The 18,242-nt window shown below is 42.8% G+C and overlaps 1 long non-coding RNA gene across 1 annotated transcript in view; it reads left to right on the forward strand.

Moving 5' to 3' along the window:
- Window positions 1-11,182, forward strand: part of LOC138792761 (uncharacterized) — a 31,532-nt gene extending 20,350 nt beyond the window's left edge. The window contains exons 2-3 of the long non-coding RNA XR_011363182.1: window positions 9,854-9,958; window positions 11,024-11,182. This is a non-coding gene — a long non-coding RNA (uncharacterized lncRNA). The remainder of the gene's footprint in view (window positions 1-9,853; window positions 9,959-11,023) is intronic.
- Window positions 11,183-18,242: the final 7,060 nt, after the last annotated feature.

An 18,242-nucleotide genomic window follows, 5' to 3' on the forward strand; every position in this document is an offset into this window, starting at 1 on the left:
TTCCGTAATAAACACACTGCTTCTTCCTATTAACCCGAATCTTGATAATAGCCCCCCTTCCTACCCCAGGACTGAAGGAGCGACAGCCGAGCATTTGTGCTACCATTGTATTCATTGATGGGCCCAGAAGTCAGACTCCCACCAATCAGATGCTTGCTGTTATTCTGTGGATAGGAGATGAATTTAAATGCAGCGATTTTATATACAATAGAGATGAGCAAACCAGGTTCGGGTTCAAGTCGAACCGAACCCGATCGTTCGGCATTTGATTAGCTGGGGCTGCTGAACTTAGATAAAGCTCTAAGGTTGTCTGGAAAACATGGATACAGCCAATGACTATATCCATGATTTCCACATAGCCTTAGGGATTTATCCAACTTCAGCAGCCAGCGCTAATCAAATGCCGAAAATTCGGGTTCGGATGGACTCAAGCGTGCTCCAGGTTAGAAATAATATTAAACTTATCAGATGAGTGACTGGGCTGTAATGCTAATTCTTTGTATTATTAGTTTCTATTTATGGGGCATAGGAGTCACTGGGTCCTTTCTGCCACTAGGACCCAGGTGTGACTGCCTACTCTGCATCCCCTATGACGCTTGCCACATGGCTTTCAAAAATGGTTCAATAGACTACGTGGTTAGTGTCTAGCCATCAGTTCACACTTGCAAATACAGTATATACAGAATGTCAGCTGCATGTATCAGGCTGGTCTTACTCAGGGCAGTTTTGGTCAGGATTTGTTCTGGTTTTGTGGTGCAGCTTTAATGCCAGGACTAGTTGTGGATCATAATGAATTAGATAAAATAAAGAACAGATGCCACTTCTACTCTACACACCAGGAGTAGAACAGACATATGTTCTCTATTTTATTGAATTCATTAGAATCCACACCTGGTTTTGGCTTTAAAGCTGCATCACAAAACCTGATCAAAACAGCACGGTGTAAGAACAATCTAAGAGTGTGTTCACACATTCAGGTTTTTAATTGCAGTTAATGAATACGAAGACAGAAAATACAAAGACAGGAATGGATTTCACAAGAGGAGAAACCTCAGTCTTTCCTTTATACGTGTCCTCCATATATAATCTCTTTTTGGCTTTGCACTGAGAAACAGCAATTATAAACCTGAATGTGTGAACACACCCTAATGGGTCACCATATGATGGTATTGAGTTAATTTCTGAAGTCACATTTAGAATATATGCAGTACGAATTTGGTATTGTTTAGGTGCTAAAGGGTATATCCTATCAGGATGCCAAACCTAAGAAGCTGCAGTATTTCTGTATGGGCATTTGTATGTAATATAGTGGAGATCTATTGAATGTTAATGAAAGGTGCATTATACTTTCCATTATCTAATACTTACTACTTAGGAAGGGTCAAATGTGAGCACTCCTATGACGCATCCAGGCAAGCGGTGCAAATTCTAAACTGTTAATAGGTGTGTAAGTAATGTATTGTATTGGAATATTCCACTTATATACATTAATGCACTTTTGTAGCTGCACATTATACAATTCTAATGGAAGAAAATAAAATGCACCATGTATAAAACAAATATGTTAATGGTACAGCATTTACTATAACAACAATCCATGAATTATATGGAATCGCTTACAATTGAGGATATAAAAAAGGCACTTAAGGCATGGGGGAGAAAAAAAAAGTGTTGTTATGTGTCCAGCTTTTACAGTGAAGTGCAATAACCCACAGATTATGCCACTCCCTGACTAGCTTTACCCTTTGTAGCCTCAGTCAGCCAACAAGATCTGAGATTTTTCTTTATTCATTGCCTTTAGCTAACTGGTGCCAGAAAGATTTACAGATTTGTTAATTATTTATAGGTAAAAAAAACATTAAGTCTTCCAGTACTGATCAGCTGCTGTATGTCCTGTAGGGTGTGGTGTATTCATTCCAGTCTTACACTGTGCTCCCTGCTGTTACCTCTGTCCATGACAGGAACTGTCCAGAACAGTAGCAAATCCCATTAGAAAACCTTTCTTGCTCTGGACAGTTCCTGACATAGCTTAGAGGTGGCAACAGAGATAATTGTGTCAGCCTGGAAAGAATACACCACATTCTTCAGGACATACAGCAGCGGATAAGAACTGGAAGACTTGAGTTTTTTTATAGAAGTAACTTACAAATCTGTGTAACTTTATGACACCAATTGATTTGGAAACATGTTTTTTCCTCCTGAATACCCCTTTAATAAGTGGTTGGTAGGGTGCCCTACTGCAGTGGGAGTGCAGCTGCAGTAACTATGCTATACAATGCAATATATAGAGCCATCTGCTTCCGGCCCTGTTCACTCTGTTTTTAAGGAGTGGCAACACTGCAGTAGGAAAGATTTTCAAATGTACCCTCTTGTTTGGGTTGTAACTATAGGATGTGACTGCTATTGTACCTTTGTACATTAGCATTCATATCCCGATTGTAGTGCCTGAGGGGCCCACATAAGAAGGCACATGAATGGTGAGTTAGTGGCTGTATTGCAAGATATTTATTGGAGTCTCTTGGTATAACTGGATAGCAGTCATTTTGTCATTTTAAAGGGGTTATCCCACGAAAATCTTTTTCTTTCAAATCAACTGGTTTCAGAAAGTTATATAGATTTGTAATTTACTTCTATTTAAATATCTTGGGAGGGATTTATGAAGAGCGGCATACAAGTATGCTGGTCTTATATTAAGCCCCACCCCCTTTTTGTGCACCCGATTCTGTGCCCCATGTACCAAATCTACAACTGCTTCCAGCAGGTGTAGATTTGCGTCATGATCGGGCAAGCGGGGCGCACAGGAGGGGTACGCCAGGGAGAAGGGGCAAATCTGCACCTCTCCCTGGCGTATGCCTCTGGCGTAAGCTTCATAAATCCCCCCTTAAGTCTTCCAGTACTTATCAGCTGCTGTATAGGAAATGTTGCTTTTTTTCCAGTCTGACACAGTGCTCTCTGCTGACATCTCTGTCCGAGACAGGAACTGTCCAGAGCAGTAGCAAATCCCCATAGTAAACCTTTCCTGCTCTGGTCAGTTCCTGTCTCTGACAGAGGTGGCAGCAGAGAGCACTGTGTCTGACTGGAAATAATACACCACTTCCTGCAGGACATACAGCAGCTGATCAATATGGGAAGACTTCATATTTTTTAAATAGAAGTAAATTACAAATCTATATAACTTTCTGAAACCAGTTGAAAGAAAAAGATTTTTGCTGGAGTACCCCTTTAATAGGGAAGCTGCCTTATATCATTCTGTTTCCCTATATCCCAATCAGCGGTTCTCATTTATTAATTGTTTGATGGCCTTCTATTTGTAGAGTACTTTAATGTGTATGTAATGTATTATATTTTTTATCATATGCATTCCTCTTTGGATTATTATGACATAATGAACAGAACCTGACTTTACATGTAAAAGTTTTTAGTTACCTAAATAGTTCTGTTATGTGGATTGAAAACCCCCCTCTGGCATCTCTTCAAGAAGTATGAGCGACGTGCGCCTCGGTATTGTGCCTCCAGTTTCACAGCCGAGGATATTCGCCAAATGACTCTCCTAGTCCTTAGCCCTTTTACCTCTATAGAGGTGGCCACTCTGCAGCTCCAAAATATCATTATAATGCACCTTGGAGACCTGTTTAGATGAAAGCAACTATAAAAATGCAAATTGTTTTATCTCTCCCAGGCTTTGCAATCAGCACACACTTGCAATTCCTTAGAGATAGAGAACTGTTACTTCTTAGCTACTGCAGCTGCTGATAGAGAAATTCTCAACAGGAGGAAGATTTTAACTCCTCACGCTGCTATTATAGGTCAGTAATATTCCCATGAAGGGCAGAAGGCTTGATCTACTCGGTGGCAGCACATCTCGGAGTTTTATTCATGACCAGATTTATTGGTATATACAGAATGTAGCCAAATGCATAAATATCCCTGAATAATTACAGTTTATAAATACACCTTTTGGTTCTCGGCATGGCAAAGTCATTTATAACTCAGGGGATTTTCATTCAGTGTATTATACAAGTATAATACATCAGATTTTGTGCGTCTAGTGATAGCTGATGTGTACTGAGAAGGTATACCCAGAGGCATAAATCAGACTGATGGAGATTAGGAGGCTGATTGCTTTTGTGGGGGAAATAATGCGTCTACAATTCTCCCTGAGTAGTATTTATCTTTGTGCTGCTAGTATTGGAAGGCATGATGTTAAAGGATTAGCTGTCTTATTGAACTCCAAACTCCAGCAACATCAACAATCTCTAGCACGTAAACCCTGTATTAGAAATTTGGTATCCCGCATGGAAACGAGCAAAGAAACACTACAAATGGCTTAATCCCATCAAAAACTTTAAACAATGTCAATTACAAGCGTGGCATGCCAGTATTCTAATTCAGTCTGCTGGTAAATAACATGTCTAGCGCAGACTTGACTAATAATCAGCTGCAGCATAGAGGAGGCTGGGTGTGCTAAACACATGCCTAGCTTTTTCCATAATACTAGAGTCTAAACAATGGCAAGGAAGGGAGGAATTTTTTCTTAAATCTTTTAAAATTGTTGCCTTAAAGGCACACACAGCGCTTTTAGGAAAAAACTTCACTTTTTTTGCAGTGTTGTGTTTGGCATATTTTAAAAAACAAAAAAGCCTAAAAACTAATAAAAAGTCTCAAAGCCTAAAGGCCAGTAGTAAACCATACAACCCATAGGCCCAGATTTATAAAGGCTGCAGCAGGCACATATGCGTCAAAAAGCTGTGAAAATTGTGTGTAAAAATTTTGGGGGTCGCACCAGACAGACATAAATACTAGATCTAGAATACTAGAAAACTAGATCTTTTTTTAGAAGCATGTGCTTCTCAATAAATGTGGTGTAGATGCAGTGCTTTTCTTTGTTTTAGGGTACAAACCCACTTGACGTATTTGCTGCGTGAATCAGTCTTAAAAATAAGCAGGCAAAACGCAGGTTGGCTTTATACAATTGTTCTGCATTAAAATACGCAAATGCGTATTTTTGAAGCGTGAAGCTTGTTGTTAGCAAAGCATCAGTTGTTAACAACCTGTGCGAAAAACGCATGTAGCTTCACGCTTCAAAAATACGCAATTGCGTATTTTAACGCAGAACAATTGTATAAAACCAACCTGCGTTTTGCCTGCTTATTTTTAAGACTGATTCACGCAGCAAATACGTCAAGTGGGTTTGTACCCTTAAGGGTACAAACCCACACACCGTATACACAGCAGATACGCAACAAATACGCAGCCAATACGCAGCAGATGTCATGGTGAAGATTTGATGCTGTGTTCAGTTATTTAGATCTAATCTGCTGCGTATTTGCTGCGTATTTGCTGCGTATTTGCTGCGTGAGGGTACAAACACACACAGCAGATACGCAGCAGATACGCAGCAGATTTGATACTGTGTTCAGTTATTTAGATCTAATCTGCTGCGTATCTGCTGCGTATCGCAGCAGTAAATACGCAGGGTATATGCCGTGTGTGTTTGTACTCTAAGGGTACAAACCCACACACCGTATACGCAGCAGATACGCAGCAAATACGCAGCAGATTTGATGGTGCAGATTTGATGCTGTGTTCAGTTATTTAGATCTAATCTGCTGCGTATTTGCTGCGTGTTTGCTGCGTATTTGCTGCGTATCGCAGCAGTAAATACGCTGCATATACGGTGTGTGGGTTTATACCCTATGGGTACAAACACACACGGCGTATAAGCTGTGTATTTACTGCTGCGATACGCAGCAAATACGCAGCAGATTAGATCTAAATAACTGAACACAGCATCAAATCTTCACCATCAAACTGCTGCGTATCGCAGCAGTAAATACGCTGTGTATACGGTGTGTGGGTTTATACCCTTAGGGTACAAACACACACACACCGTATACGCTGCGTATTTACTGCTGCGATACGCAGCAGATAAGATCAATATAACTGAACACAGCATCAAATCTTCACCATCAAATCTGCTGCAGATCTGCTGCGTATCTGCTGCATATACGGTGTGTGTGTTTGTACCCTAAGGGTACAAACACACACGGCGTATAAGCTGCGTATTTACTGCTGTGATACGCAGCAAATATGCAGCAAATACGCAGCAGATACGCAGCAGATTAGATCTAAATAACTGAACACAGCATCAAATCTGCTGCGTATCTGCTGCGTATACGCTGTGTGTGTTTGTACCCTTAGTGCTTTTTTGGATCCATTGAGTGTTTTTTCAAAATGCAGATGCTTAAAGGGGTACTCCAGCTAAAAGTAAAAAAAACACGCACACTTGCTGCAGAAGCATATACTGTAGCATTGCTTACCTGTCCGACAAGGTCTGAAACTACCAAAAATTCATTTGTTTTGGGGGTTTTAGTTCTGTATGTTCTGGTTGTACTTTCTGGTTGATAAGTTGCTCAGTACTAAAGGTTCCAAAATGTATTGTTTTACCTCAACTGTTTATCACAGTCCCCCACCCTGCCCATTCCCCGCCCAAAGCTGTTGCTGAACATCTAGGCTGTATTCACATATTGCAGTTTCATTGTGTTACTGCATCACTTCTATACCGGTAACGCCGCACAGCACGCTATATTCTCCACCTGTAACACCACACAGAACACCACACAGCACGCTGTATTCTCCACCTGTAACACCACACAGCACACTGTATTCTCTACCTGTAACACCACACTGTATTTTCTACCTGTAACACCACACAGCACACTGTATTCTCTACCTGTAACACTACACAGAACGCTGTATTCTCTACCTGTAACACCACACAGCACTCTGTATTCTCTACCTGTAACACCACACAGCACACTGTATTCTCTACCTGTAACACCACACAGAACGCTGTATTCTCTACCTGTAACACCACGCAGAACGCTGTATTCTCTACCTGTAACACCACACAGAACGCTGTATTCTACATCTGTAACACCACACAGCACCCTGTATTCTCTACCTGTAACACCACACAGCACACTGTATTCTCTACCTGTAACACCACACAGCACGCTGTATTCTCTACCTGTAACACCACACAGAACGCTGTATTCTCTACATGTAACACCACACAACACGCTGTATTCTCTACCTGTAACACCACACAGAACGCTGTATTCTCTACCTGTAACACCACACAGCACGCTGTATTCTACATCTGTAACACCACACAGCACCCTGTATTCTCTACCTGTAACACCACACAGCACGCTGTATTCTCTACCTGTAACACCACACAGAACGCTGTATTCTCTACCTGTAACACCACACAGTACGCTGTATTCTCTACCTGTAACACCACACAACGCACTGTATTCTCTACCTGTAACACCACACAGCACACTGTATTCTCTACCTATAACACCACACAGCACGCTGTATTCTCTACCTGTAACACCACACAGCACGCTGTATTCTCTACCTGTAACACCACACAACACTCTGTATTCTCTACCTGTAACACCACACAGCACGCTGTATTCTACATCTGTAACACCACACAGAACGCTATATTCTCTACATGTAACACCACACAGTATGCTGTATTCTCTACCTGTAACACCACACAGCGCACTGTATTCTCTACCTGTAACACCACACAGCACGCTGTATTCTCTACCTGTAACACCACACAGCACACAGTTACTACCTACTACAGTCATAAGCAGCCCGATCCACGCACCTATACGCTTGCGCCGACAGGCACACCCCATTCACTGACAGCAGCGCTGTAACACGGCTCTCCCCTCTGATCATGGACTTCACTTTGCGATCGGAGCAACTGTCCCACTCTGTACCACTCTACCTTGACCTGCTTTATGATATTATCATCTGCCGTCTCTAGCAATATGTTTGTTTATGTTTATATGTACTTCCTATGCATTGTATACTCTTCATTATCATGTGACACATGTCCCATTGTTTACTATGTTACTCCCCTCCCCATTGATGTTTTTCCCGTATTGTTTACTTCTTGTCGTCATCACATTGACCCCGCCCACTTCATGACGTCATCTCGTCGGCCCCACCCCCATGTACTTTGGCGGTTTTTTGTTATGTATATATACCTGTTGAATACCTCACTGCATTGTACACCCCTAAGCTGATGAAGGCCATGCTTGGCCGAAACGCGTCCTTGTACCATATGTTTGCTACACTACAATAAAGAAGCATAATTTACTTGGTGAGTGCCGGGCTCTTCCTAATGTCTGAATTTTTTTTTTTACCTCGAGCACCACCGCCACGGAAGTGCCGTCTTCTACATATTTCTAATGTTTCATTGCATGACGTATGTTGGACACATTGTTCCCTAGAAACAATCTTCTAGAAGCTGACAGTCTCATAAGCCATGTTTTGGGCGCTGCCCTGTGTGACAATGTGTCTGTGAATGCGCTCACCCATGCATTAATCCTATAGACAATCTGTGTGAATTACATTAAATTAAAAAAAAAAAAAAAAACAGAAATCACATTGACATGCAATGTACAATAAAACATTTAACCTTCTTGTATAACTGAGTAGATGAAGGTGTGAAAAAGCACATCTTTGACACGTATTATGGAGGCGTGTAAAAACCTGTATATCTTTATATAATTGCTTGCTAAAAAGAATAGAAACTTTTTCTTTTTCTTTTACTGTCAAGGAATGATCTAAAATATTGTTTAATTATCATTGCTAATCATGTTCTCCTCCTTGTGCAAATGTAAGTTACTGTCGAACAATTTCCATGTTAGCACAATAAAACTGATTTACAGTAAGGATAGCTTTACTACTCAAGGAGAATGCAAGACACATTATTTCCCCCATGAAAGCAATCAGCCTCCTAATCTCTGTCAGGCTGATGAATGTCCATGCCTTCTGTACTCACTCCGTGTTAACACTTGCTAGCACCCCAAAAACACAGGACTAAACATATAATGCCAAAGAGATTGTGTTGTCAGGCAGATTATTTTACCTTATTATTTGCCCGTCTGCATCCCTAATCTCTCTTGCGTCCAAGGGGTTTGTAAGAGGAGAAAGTGACTTCTCTGCACAGTGACGCCACAGACTGAACAAAGAAGGCAGCCAAAGTGTCCTTCAGACTATCCGATTCATATTCTTTTCAAGTGACTTTCCCTAGCCACATGTATTTCGGTGACTATCCTGGATATCTACAGTATGTCCCTATAAAACTGTTCACTATATTGCAGTAAGGATAGTATACTGGGATAATATCACATTTTATATTATAGAAACGGCTTCACTTTCCCACAAGCTTATTTTTCTTCTACTGGAGTTCTTCTTTAATACAATATACATCGGACATGACAATTACTGCCTTTACAAAGGGAGAATCTGATTATACAGTAAGGAATATGCAAGGAGCTCAATTTCCCATTGCTTTTCTTTTATGAGACACAGGTTGTTTTATGGTTGCTTGTTTTCTGTTTGTGCTTCTATAGACATTTTAACACAATTGTGTTTTTTCTTAAAGGGAACCTGTCAGGCTCCCGACCCCCTGTGACAGGCTCCCGACCCCCCGTTAGAGCCCCCTATACTAACCTAATCCCGCCGGGTCCCGCTTCTGGAGGTGGTCGGGTGATGAAGATCTCAGCCGCTGCAGCCCGGAGCGCGCGCTGAGAGATGAGTCCAACGCTCATAGAGAATGATGGAGCGCTGGACTCTCCTGTCATTCTCTATGGGTGTTGGACTCATCTCTCAGCGCGCGCCGGGCTGCAGCGGCTGAGATCTTCATCACCCAACCACCTCCAGAAGCGGGACCCGGCGGAATTAGGTGAGTATAGGAGGCTCTAACGGGGGGTCGGGAGCCTGTCACCCCGGCACGGGGGGTGACAGGTTCACTTTAAAGCGGCTCTGAACATTTTCGAACATGTGAACTTTTATCAACTGCGTAAGTTTCCTCCCACCAATTTGAAAGAGCCAATGAACATGTGGGGAAGGAAGGGCACAGCAGGTAATGTAGGAGCCACTACTGTTCACTACTGGCATTACTGTGATTGGCTGTACGATAAGCATCATTAAAGTGACTGTACCACCAGGCCCAGGCTGAAGCACTGGAGGCGGGCCGACCCACCCTTAGTGGGAAGAAACCCCAGCCCCTCTATGACATGACTCCATTAGAATCAATGGAACCCAATCATAGAGGGGCTAGGGTTTCCTCCCATTAAGGGTGGGTCGGCCCACCTCCAGTGCTTCAGCCTGGGCCTGGTGGTACAGTCACTTTAAGTATGTTACGTACATGCGATAAAAACGCGATGCTGAGAGGAATTTTCTCAAAGTCTTACCTAATTCTTGTGCCATTCAGTAGGGGGAGTGAACTGAGCAGGGACAGCAACTGAATTTAATTAAGCAGCAATATTCACAGTGGTAGTTAGTCAGTGTAGGGATGGAGAGCTGAATCGAGTAGGGCTTAGAACGTTGTGAAATTGTCAGTGTATGGACCAGGCGTCCTCTGTGAAAATAACTTAAGAACCCAACAGTCCTTTTTAGGGCTACTTTATATATGCATATATATAATTATTATTATTTTTTTAATGCAAGTTTGGATTTTGCACGGGGCCATGATGCAGGTCTTAGTCCACTGTACGCTGCAGCCTAGCATTCCTTGTGCTTATTGTGTAATACCTGTACGCATGTCGTTGCGTATATACGCATGGGCAAATAAAACATATGCTAATGCTGCGCACCTCATAATTGCTCCCCTGTTACGTATTTTACACTTTGCACCTCTAGACCAAAACATATGTATAATGTTTGTTCGTTATTTGTTCTTGAATGTTCGGTGAACACGAACCAATCACAATTTTTTTTTCATGTTTGTATTCCGGAGCCAAACCGACCATCGGGATGTTCACTCATCGCTAATTGTTAATACCAACATTTTAACAAATCATTTTAGCTCAATGCCAACAAAGAAGTTTGAACAGAATTAGAACAGATAAGAGAGTCCTCAGATAGAGTCCACTAGGTAGGTTGCTATAATGTGTTGTTTAGTGATGCTTACTGTGCTTTCACTTAGTGCCGACAGCCTGATTGGTACAACTGGGGAGCAGCAACATTAATTGAAAACCCTGACAAGTGACTAACAGAATACATTACGGGACTGCGATCTGGAAGAAGAAAAGAATGATTTATATTTCTAATTTTTACTTGGTTAAGAAAATAAATGTTTACAATAGAGCAGCACTTGATCACACGCATAAGGGATGTAGAGAGGAAGAGACTGCTGTTACTGCAATAAAGATAGACAATAGCTGCAGCAGTAACATTTATCTAAATGAGGACAATGGTTTTTGTTATTCACATGAAGACCGGAAAGGTTATATTTCATTTTCTACTAAACCAGTTACATATGAACCATGGCTTTACCATAAAACCACATATGAATAATACATATTCTGAAACTCTGCCCTTACTTTGCAATTATTTAACAAACTCTAATAGGAAATTGCTTAAAGGAGAAGTCCCATGAAATAAAAAAAGCAGGAAGGCAGAGGGGTGCAGAAACAAAGTATATTTACCTATCCTCATGCCCTGTAGTGCCGCCCCGGGGTGCGGCTGACAGCCGCCAGCTTCCTGCAGCTCTTCCAGCTTTGGATCATCGATTACCCACTCAGCCAATCAGTGACTGGGGCGGGACACCACCCAAGTTACTGACTGGCTGAGCAGGCAAGCGATCATCCGGAATGTGACGTTGCAACGAGTGGAGTCGGGTACGTGACGTACCTGGATTACAGATGAAAATGACAGCCGGTGGCTGGCAGTGAGAACTGAGAGTGATGCAACAGAGGTAGGGTGACTGGTTCTGATACTTTGTTTAATAAGTTCCCGCACCCCTCTGCTTGCCTGTTTTAATTAAAAGGGACATCCCTTTAAAAGATGATTTCCATGACTCCAAGCAGATCAGATGATTGAAGAAGCTGTAACCTCTAGCCCACACTATAATGCTACTCTTGGTTTCTCTTCTCAGAGAGAGGTGTACTTAAAGTTGGTTTGCTCCCACTGAATTCCCAATTGTTTACTCACTTTGGTGCTGCAGTGCCCACTGCAGGATGCATTTTTTGAAGAGCCATAGCTGGGTGAGTCACAAGATTTAATGGCATGGTCTAAAGCCTTAAAGTGTACCTGTCGTTATAAAAACTTTTAACATGTCATAAAGACATGCTCAGACCTGTAGCGTTTTGGAAATAGAGTGGGGAGAAGAGTCGGACTTATAATGGGCTTCTATGGAGCCTGCTCTATCTCCCGATCAGTACAGGTATGAGCACTCTTAGCCGGACCATTCGAAACTTTTGACATGTCTCTTAAAACAACAGGTACACTTTAAAGTTCCTAGGTTAGCTAAGGAGTAAGGGTACTATTACACCAAGCAATTTTCCGATTAACGATAAACGATCTTAAACGACCGCTAAGGCAAACGACCCGAAATCGTTCCCCCAAGTACATGAAACGATGATCGTTATTTATGATCGTTCTTGCGGTCGTTTAGTCGTCGCTATTGTGTACGTTTCAGCTGTGAATTCTTATTCCACCGAACGATATGCGAACGATGTGCGAACGATGAGCGAACGATCAAATGATAAAAATAGGTCCGGATCCTATTAAACGATCAACGATTTCTCGTTGGTCGTTTAATCGTTGCCTGCTATTACACGAAATGATTATCGTTCAAATCCGAACGATTTAACAATTTTTCGATTATCGTTCCGTGTAATACCACCCTAAGAGTCTGACTTCTCACCACAATCCTTTTAGAATAGCCAGAAAAGAGCATAACAAAGTAAAAAAAAAACTTTTTGTGTTTTGTGACTCTTAACACTAATAAAAAAGTCAGAAAACACATAAAGTTAAGGCAGTATAAACCATCACCACAAACAACACAGTGGGGCACTGCATTACACTGGCAGTCAGTTCCTAAACAGTCAGTTACTATGGAGGTAAAATTTCTTCAAAAATAAGGTTCACCATACACCTTCAATAACCATGCACAGGAATGTTTGGTGTGGCCGAGCATTCCTGTGTTCTTTATGGGGAGGAGAGGGTTAAGCTGCAGCAAGAATAAAGGGGTCAGGCAGTGATTTTTCATCTTCCATTTTGCAACATCATCTGTTGGTGGACTGTCATTAGACCACTGTATACGCTCCGGCCAGGATCCCATAGAAGAATAGGCAGTGTTCCACACCTTACAAAGTACGGCCGTACTTTTATGCTGTGTGAACATAGCCTATATTTGCGACTGACAGGTTTAGCTGACAGGCATATAAACTGTATGGGGGACCTTAACTTTCTGAGGCATGTTAACCTATTTATCCACATGTTAAATAAATAGTTTATTCATATGTATAACACTTGAATTGGCTTACAGTTGGGTGTCACAACCAGAAACCATCTGCATCAAATTAATATCATGTTCAACAAATTGGTTTCCTGCATGAGAGCTTATGTGCACGTGCATACAATGTGTATGTATGTATGTGTGTGTGTATGTATGTGTGTGTGTGTGTGTGTCCTGCAGTGACAGAATGCATTCCTGTACACTGGATGATAGACATATTTTTAGTGTTTGCAATCCTAGAGTTCTAGAAGACTGAGCTGAGAAATGCCCAATAAGCATAAAATTAATGAATTCATTCATCATCAAGGCATGTAGATGGAGGTCATGTCATTTACTAAGGAAAGATTCATAATTTTTCTTTTTTAATAAGCGTATTCGTTTAACCTGGATCAATGTTGCAGAGTGTAACATTTAACACTTTCCCTATGTATAGGTAAATATACCTAGAGATCATTTTTTAGGTAAATCTATACACTTGCCTATTAAAAGAGCCTAATCACAAGAACTTTACAAAGACCATTTGGTTTTTAATATCTTAATATTGATGAACATTTTCTGTCAGGTACAATATTGTCATGGGGGCATTATATGAATTTAAACCCCCATATATACAGTATTAGAAAATGTACCTGGTACTGCCTGGTATCAAGTGTCAGTGTGCTAATTATACCTTTCCAACTACCATTATTTTGTGTATGTGTGAGGTCATACACTGACATCATCTTTGTGAGGTAAAATCTGACCTCTACCATTTTTTTCTATGGGTTTGTTTATCCCAACCCTCTCCTCGTGAGCTACCTACAGGCCTGGCTGCTGTCATATTTATGATTGTGAAGCTTTGGATCTGCACATTCATGACTCTATAGCTCTGGCTGAGGCTATTCCCTCGCCTGTGCATTGCAGACGGACAGGTGGACGGACAGACATTCTTTTTTATTATAAAGATAAACTAGGTCAGTCATTATAATAAAACACTAACAAGTGACATGAATAATCATCTGAGAATCGGCCCTTGTAGAGATAAAATATATTAGGTGGCAACCGAACAGTTCTTAAAGTTGATCGTTTTGGATTAAGGAAAAAAATGAGGATCTGAACCCCTTTGACAAGAATCTTATTGTGATGGTTAAATGACTTGGTAAGGCAATTAATAAAATGACAGTGCTTGTGAGGTGTTCCCAGTATGCATTTAAATACTTATCAAGAATGGTCCAAGAAAGGACAATTGGTGAATTGGCAACAGGGCCATAAGTGCCGAAGGCTGATAGATGCACGTGACAAATGGAGGCTGGCCCATCTTATCCAATCTGACAATCTCGTAGCACAAATTGGTGAAAAACTAATACTGAGTATGATAGAAATGTATCAGATTACACAGAACACCACAGTTTAACAGCACCTATCTCGAACCATGGCAAATGCTGAATGAAAATCACAATTGGACCATAGAGCAGTGGAGGAAGGTGGTCATGTCTGATTATATGGATTATATGGATCACTGGGGGCATGTCAGTGGCGGACCTATCGCATGTGCAGCCAGTGCGGCTGCACAGGGGCCCGGAGAGGGAGAGGGGCCGCTGTCTCCTGCCAGTTAAATGGAAGCTAGCACGGCTGGGGCTGGCTACATTGAGGTACATAAGCACGCACATTCCGCAAGTTTCCTGGTGCCTAAGTGAACAGCTGGAGTCCAGTGCCCTCACAGCCACCTCCCCCGCGCTCAGGCAGCAGATCACACAGCCCTTGAGGGGGGCGGCACCAGCCTCCCCTGCACTCCACCATGCTATGTGTGATGGAGTAAGGAGTGAGCAGTGCTATGTGTGATGGAGTAAGTGTTTTGTGCTATGTGTGATGGGGTAAGGAGTGTGCAGTGCTATGTGTGATGGGGTAAGTGTGCTGTACTGAGTGTGATGGGGAAAGTGGGCTGTGCTGAGTGTGATGGGGTAAGTGTGCTGTGCTATGTGTGATGGGGTAAGGAGTGTGCAGTGCTGTGTGTGATGGGGTAAGGAGTGTGCAGTGCTGTGTGTGATGGGGTAAGGAGTGTGCAGTGCTATGTCTGATGGGGTAAGGAGTGTGCAGTGCTATGTGTGATGGGGTAAGTGTGCTGTGCTGAGTGTGATGGGGTAAGTGGGCTGTGCTGAGTGTGATGGGGTAAGTGTGCTGTGCTATGTGTGATGGGGTAAGGAGTGTGCAGTGCTGTGTGTGATGGGGTAAGGAGTGTGCAGTGCTGTGTGTGATGGGGTAAGGAGTGTGCAGTGCTGTGTGTGATGGAGTAAGGAGTGTGCAGTGCTATGTGTGATGGGGTAAGGAGTTTGCAGTGCTATGTGTGATGGGGTAAGGAGTGTATGACGTGTGATGAAGTAAGGAGTGTATGACGTTTATTGAGGTGAGGGGTGCGCTGTCATATGTGATATGGCGGATGAGAGCGGCCCACAACTCCCCCTCCATATCAACCCCCTGGAAGACGCACTACAGTTGCCCACACAACACCCTAACGCCCCCCCCCCCCCAACCTTGGAACAGAGCATCAGAGCAGGGCAAGCCACAACGCCAGCAGATAAGAGCAGCCTGCAACGTCACACCCTCACCGAAAGGGCGGCAGAAGTGTTGCAGGTGAGGGATACTGTCTAAGGGTACAAACACACAACGTATACGCAGCAGATATGCAGCAGATACGTAGCAGATCTGCAGCAGATTTGTTGGTACAGATTTGATGCTGGGTTCAGTTATTTAGATCTAATCTGCTGCGTATTTGTTGCGTATCGCAGCAGTAAATACGCTGCGTATACGGTGTGTGGGTTTATACCCTAAGTAACAACGGTTGCCTATACACATGCAGTGTCCCAGAACAGCCCTTCTTATGCTTACACTTTCATTATAAACAGTTCTGTTCCGGAAAGCTGTGGTCCACTGCAAACTGCGTGTATTTTGTCCCTCTTCTCAGTATTTAAGTCTGCCATTTCAGTCAATTATTGCATGTGAATTCAGGTATCAGTGTCTAAAGGTATTATGTCGCCTCCTAGTGTTCAAGGATGGTACTTCTCATGTATATTCCTCTGTATATGCCTAATGGTGTGATGATGCAATGGCTGGATGTCACGTGACTGTGCCCTGCTTCCATGGTAACACCAATGGTCATCGAGCTTTTGGCTAGGTTACCATGTGACTTCCTGTGCTACCTGAGTCTATTCCCTACCATCAAGGGGATAGGTTGTCTGTTAGCCCTCTCTCTCCCTGCAAAAGAGAGAGACCTGCGTGTGCTCTGCTGCTTCAGTCCACTGGCTGTGTTCCTGTCTCAAGTCTCAAGATTCTCATCTGGGTGTCGATTCTTCAGTCATTCTTCAGTTCCTCTCATCATCATCTTCTCAAATCATCAACAGCAAGTATTTCATTCAAGTCTCATTCCACCCAGCATCTCTGCTTCAGTATCACTACTACTCCCATCATTCAGCACGCTACTCTCACAGCCTATTGCAGCATCACCCATTATTCTGTTTTATTCAAGATTGCCTTATTCTTGGTTGCATCCGGAGAGACTGTTGCTACTAGTTACCACCGTTACAATAAATATACAACCACCGTTGTTTCTGAACCTTGGCATTGGTGTGATCATTGGTGCCCTGACTAAGGACAACGAAGAATCGCACGCCCAGTATTCCCGCATGGTCAGGAGCCCGGCTTCCAGCTGTAGCACCCTCGTGCCTAAACCGTGACCACTACATCCTACAGCTGCCCCGATTCCTGCACCCTCACAACATCTGTATAGTGGAGTGGCCCCTAGGGGCCAGGGCGTCGCACACATACATATATCTCTCTTACGGCTGGAGGCATTATTGTTCCTCCAGCCACAAGAGCCTCCTCCTCTCCCAGCTCCCTGGCACACAAGTGACACGCTGGGAGACTGCACTAGGCCAGGTGAGTATGTACAGGTATGTGGTGGCGTGGTTTGCATCTGGGGGGCCATGCACATTTTCTGCACAGCAGCCCTCTGCAGTCCGTGTCCGCCCCTGGTGCATGTTCATTGCTTACTATGGAAAGAGATGTTACCAGGATGCACTATGAGAAGAAAGCAATCTTTTACTGGGAACCTAGGGTCTAGTCATTCATGTGGATGTTATTTGGACAATTACCACCTTCCTACAGATTTTTCCATTTCAAGCAAACACATCACATTGATACTCCTCAATAACAATGGCCTCTTTCAGTGGGATCATTTGCTCTCCCACATTTAAGAAAATGTACAGAAATGACTTAAAGGAGAAGTCCGGCCAAAATTAATTTTTTATATGTTATTACTTATGGAAAGTTATACAATTTTCTAATGTACATTAATTATGGGAAATGCTCATATACTGTTATTTTCCTTAATTTAGTGTATCAGGAAGTGTTAAAATTCTCTCAAAAGCAGTGACGTCACGACGAATGGTGTAATTCCTATGGAATGTCCAGCAGGGGGCGCTCTATATATAGAAGTCAATGAGTACCATTGACTTCTATATATAGAGCGCCCCCTGCTGGACACTCCATTGGAATTACAATGGATGTGTGTGTGTAATGTAATGTTATGCACTGTACTTTGAGATTGAATACATTTATGGAATACTTTGGGGAGCAAGTGTCCTTGCTCCCCAAAGTATCCCATAAATGTATTCAATAAATACATTTGCAGGGCACCGAGCAGGGAGGGAGAGAAGTGCCATCTACCTCCCCCCCTCCCTGCTCGGTGCTGGGAACATATACAAAGTACTGCAGATAATGGGGGAGTAGTACCAGTGCTATCTTATCGCTGCCCGCTCCGCCGCCGCTCATAGAAGTGCTGCCTGCTCCGCCGCCGCTCATAGAAGTGCCGCCTGCTCCGCCGCCGCTCATAGAAGTGCCCCCTCCTCCTCTGCTTCCCCTCCTCCTC

The sequence above is a fragment of the Dendropsophus ebraccatus genome, chromosome 5 (assembly GCF_027789765.1).
Source record: "Dendropsophus ebraccatus isolate aDenEbr1 chromosome 5, aDenEbr1.pat, whole genome shotgun sequence".
Lineage (NCBI taxonomy): Eukaryota > Metazoa > Chordata > Amphibia > Anura > Hylidae > Dendropsophus > Dendropsophus ebraccatus.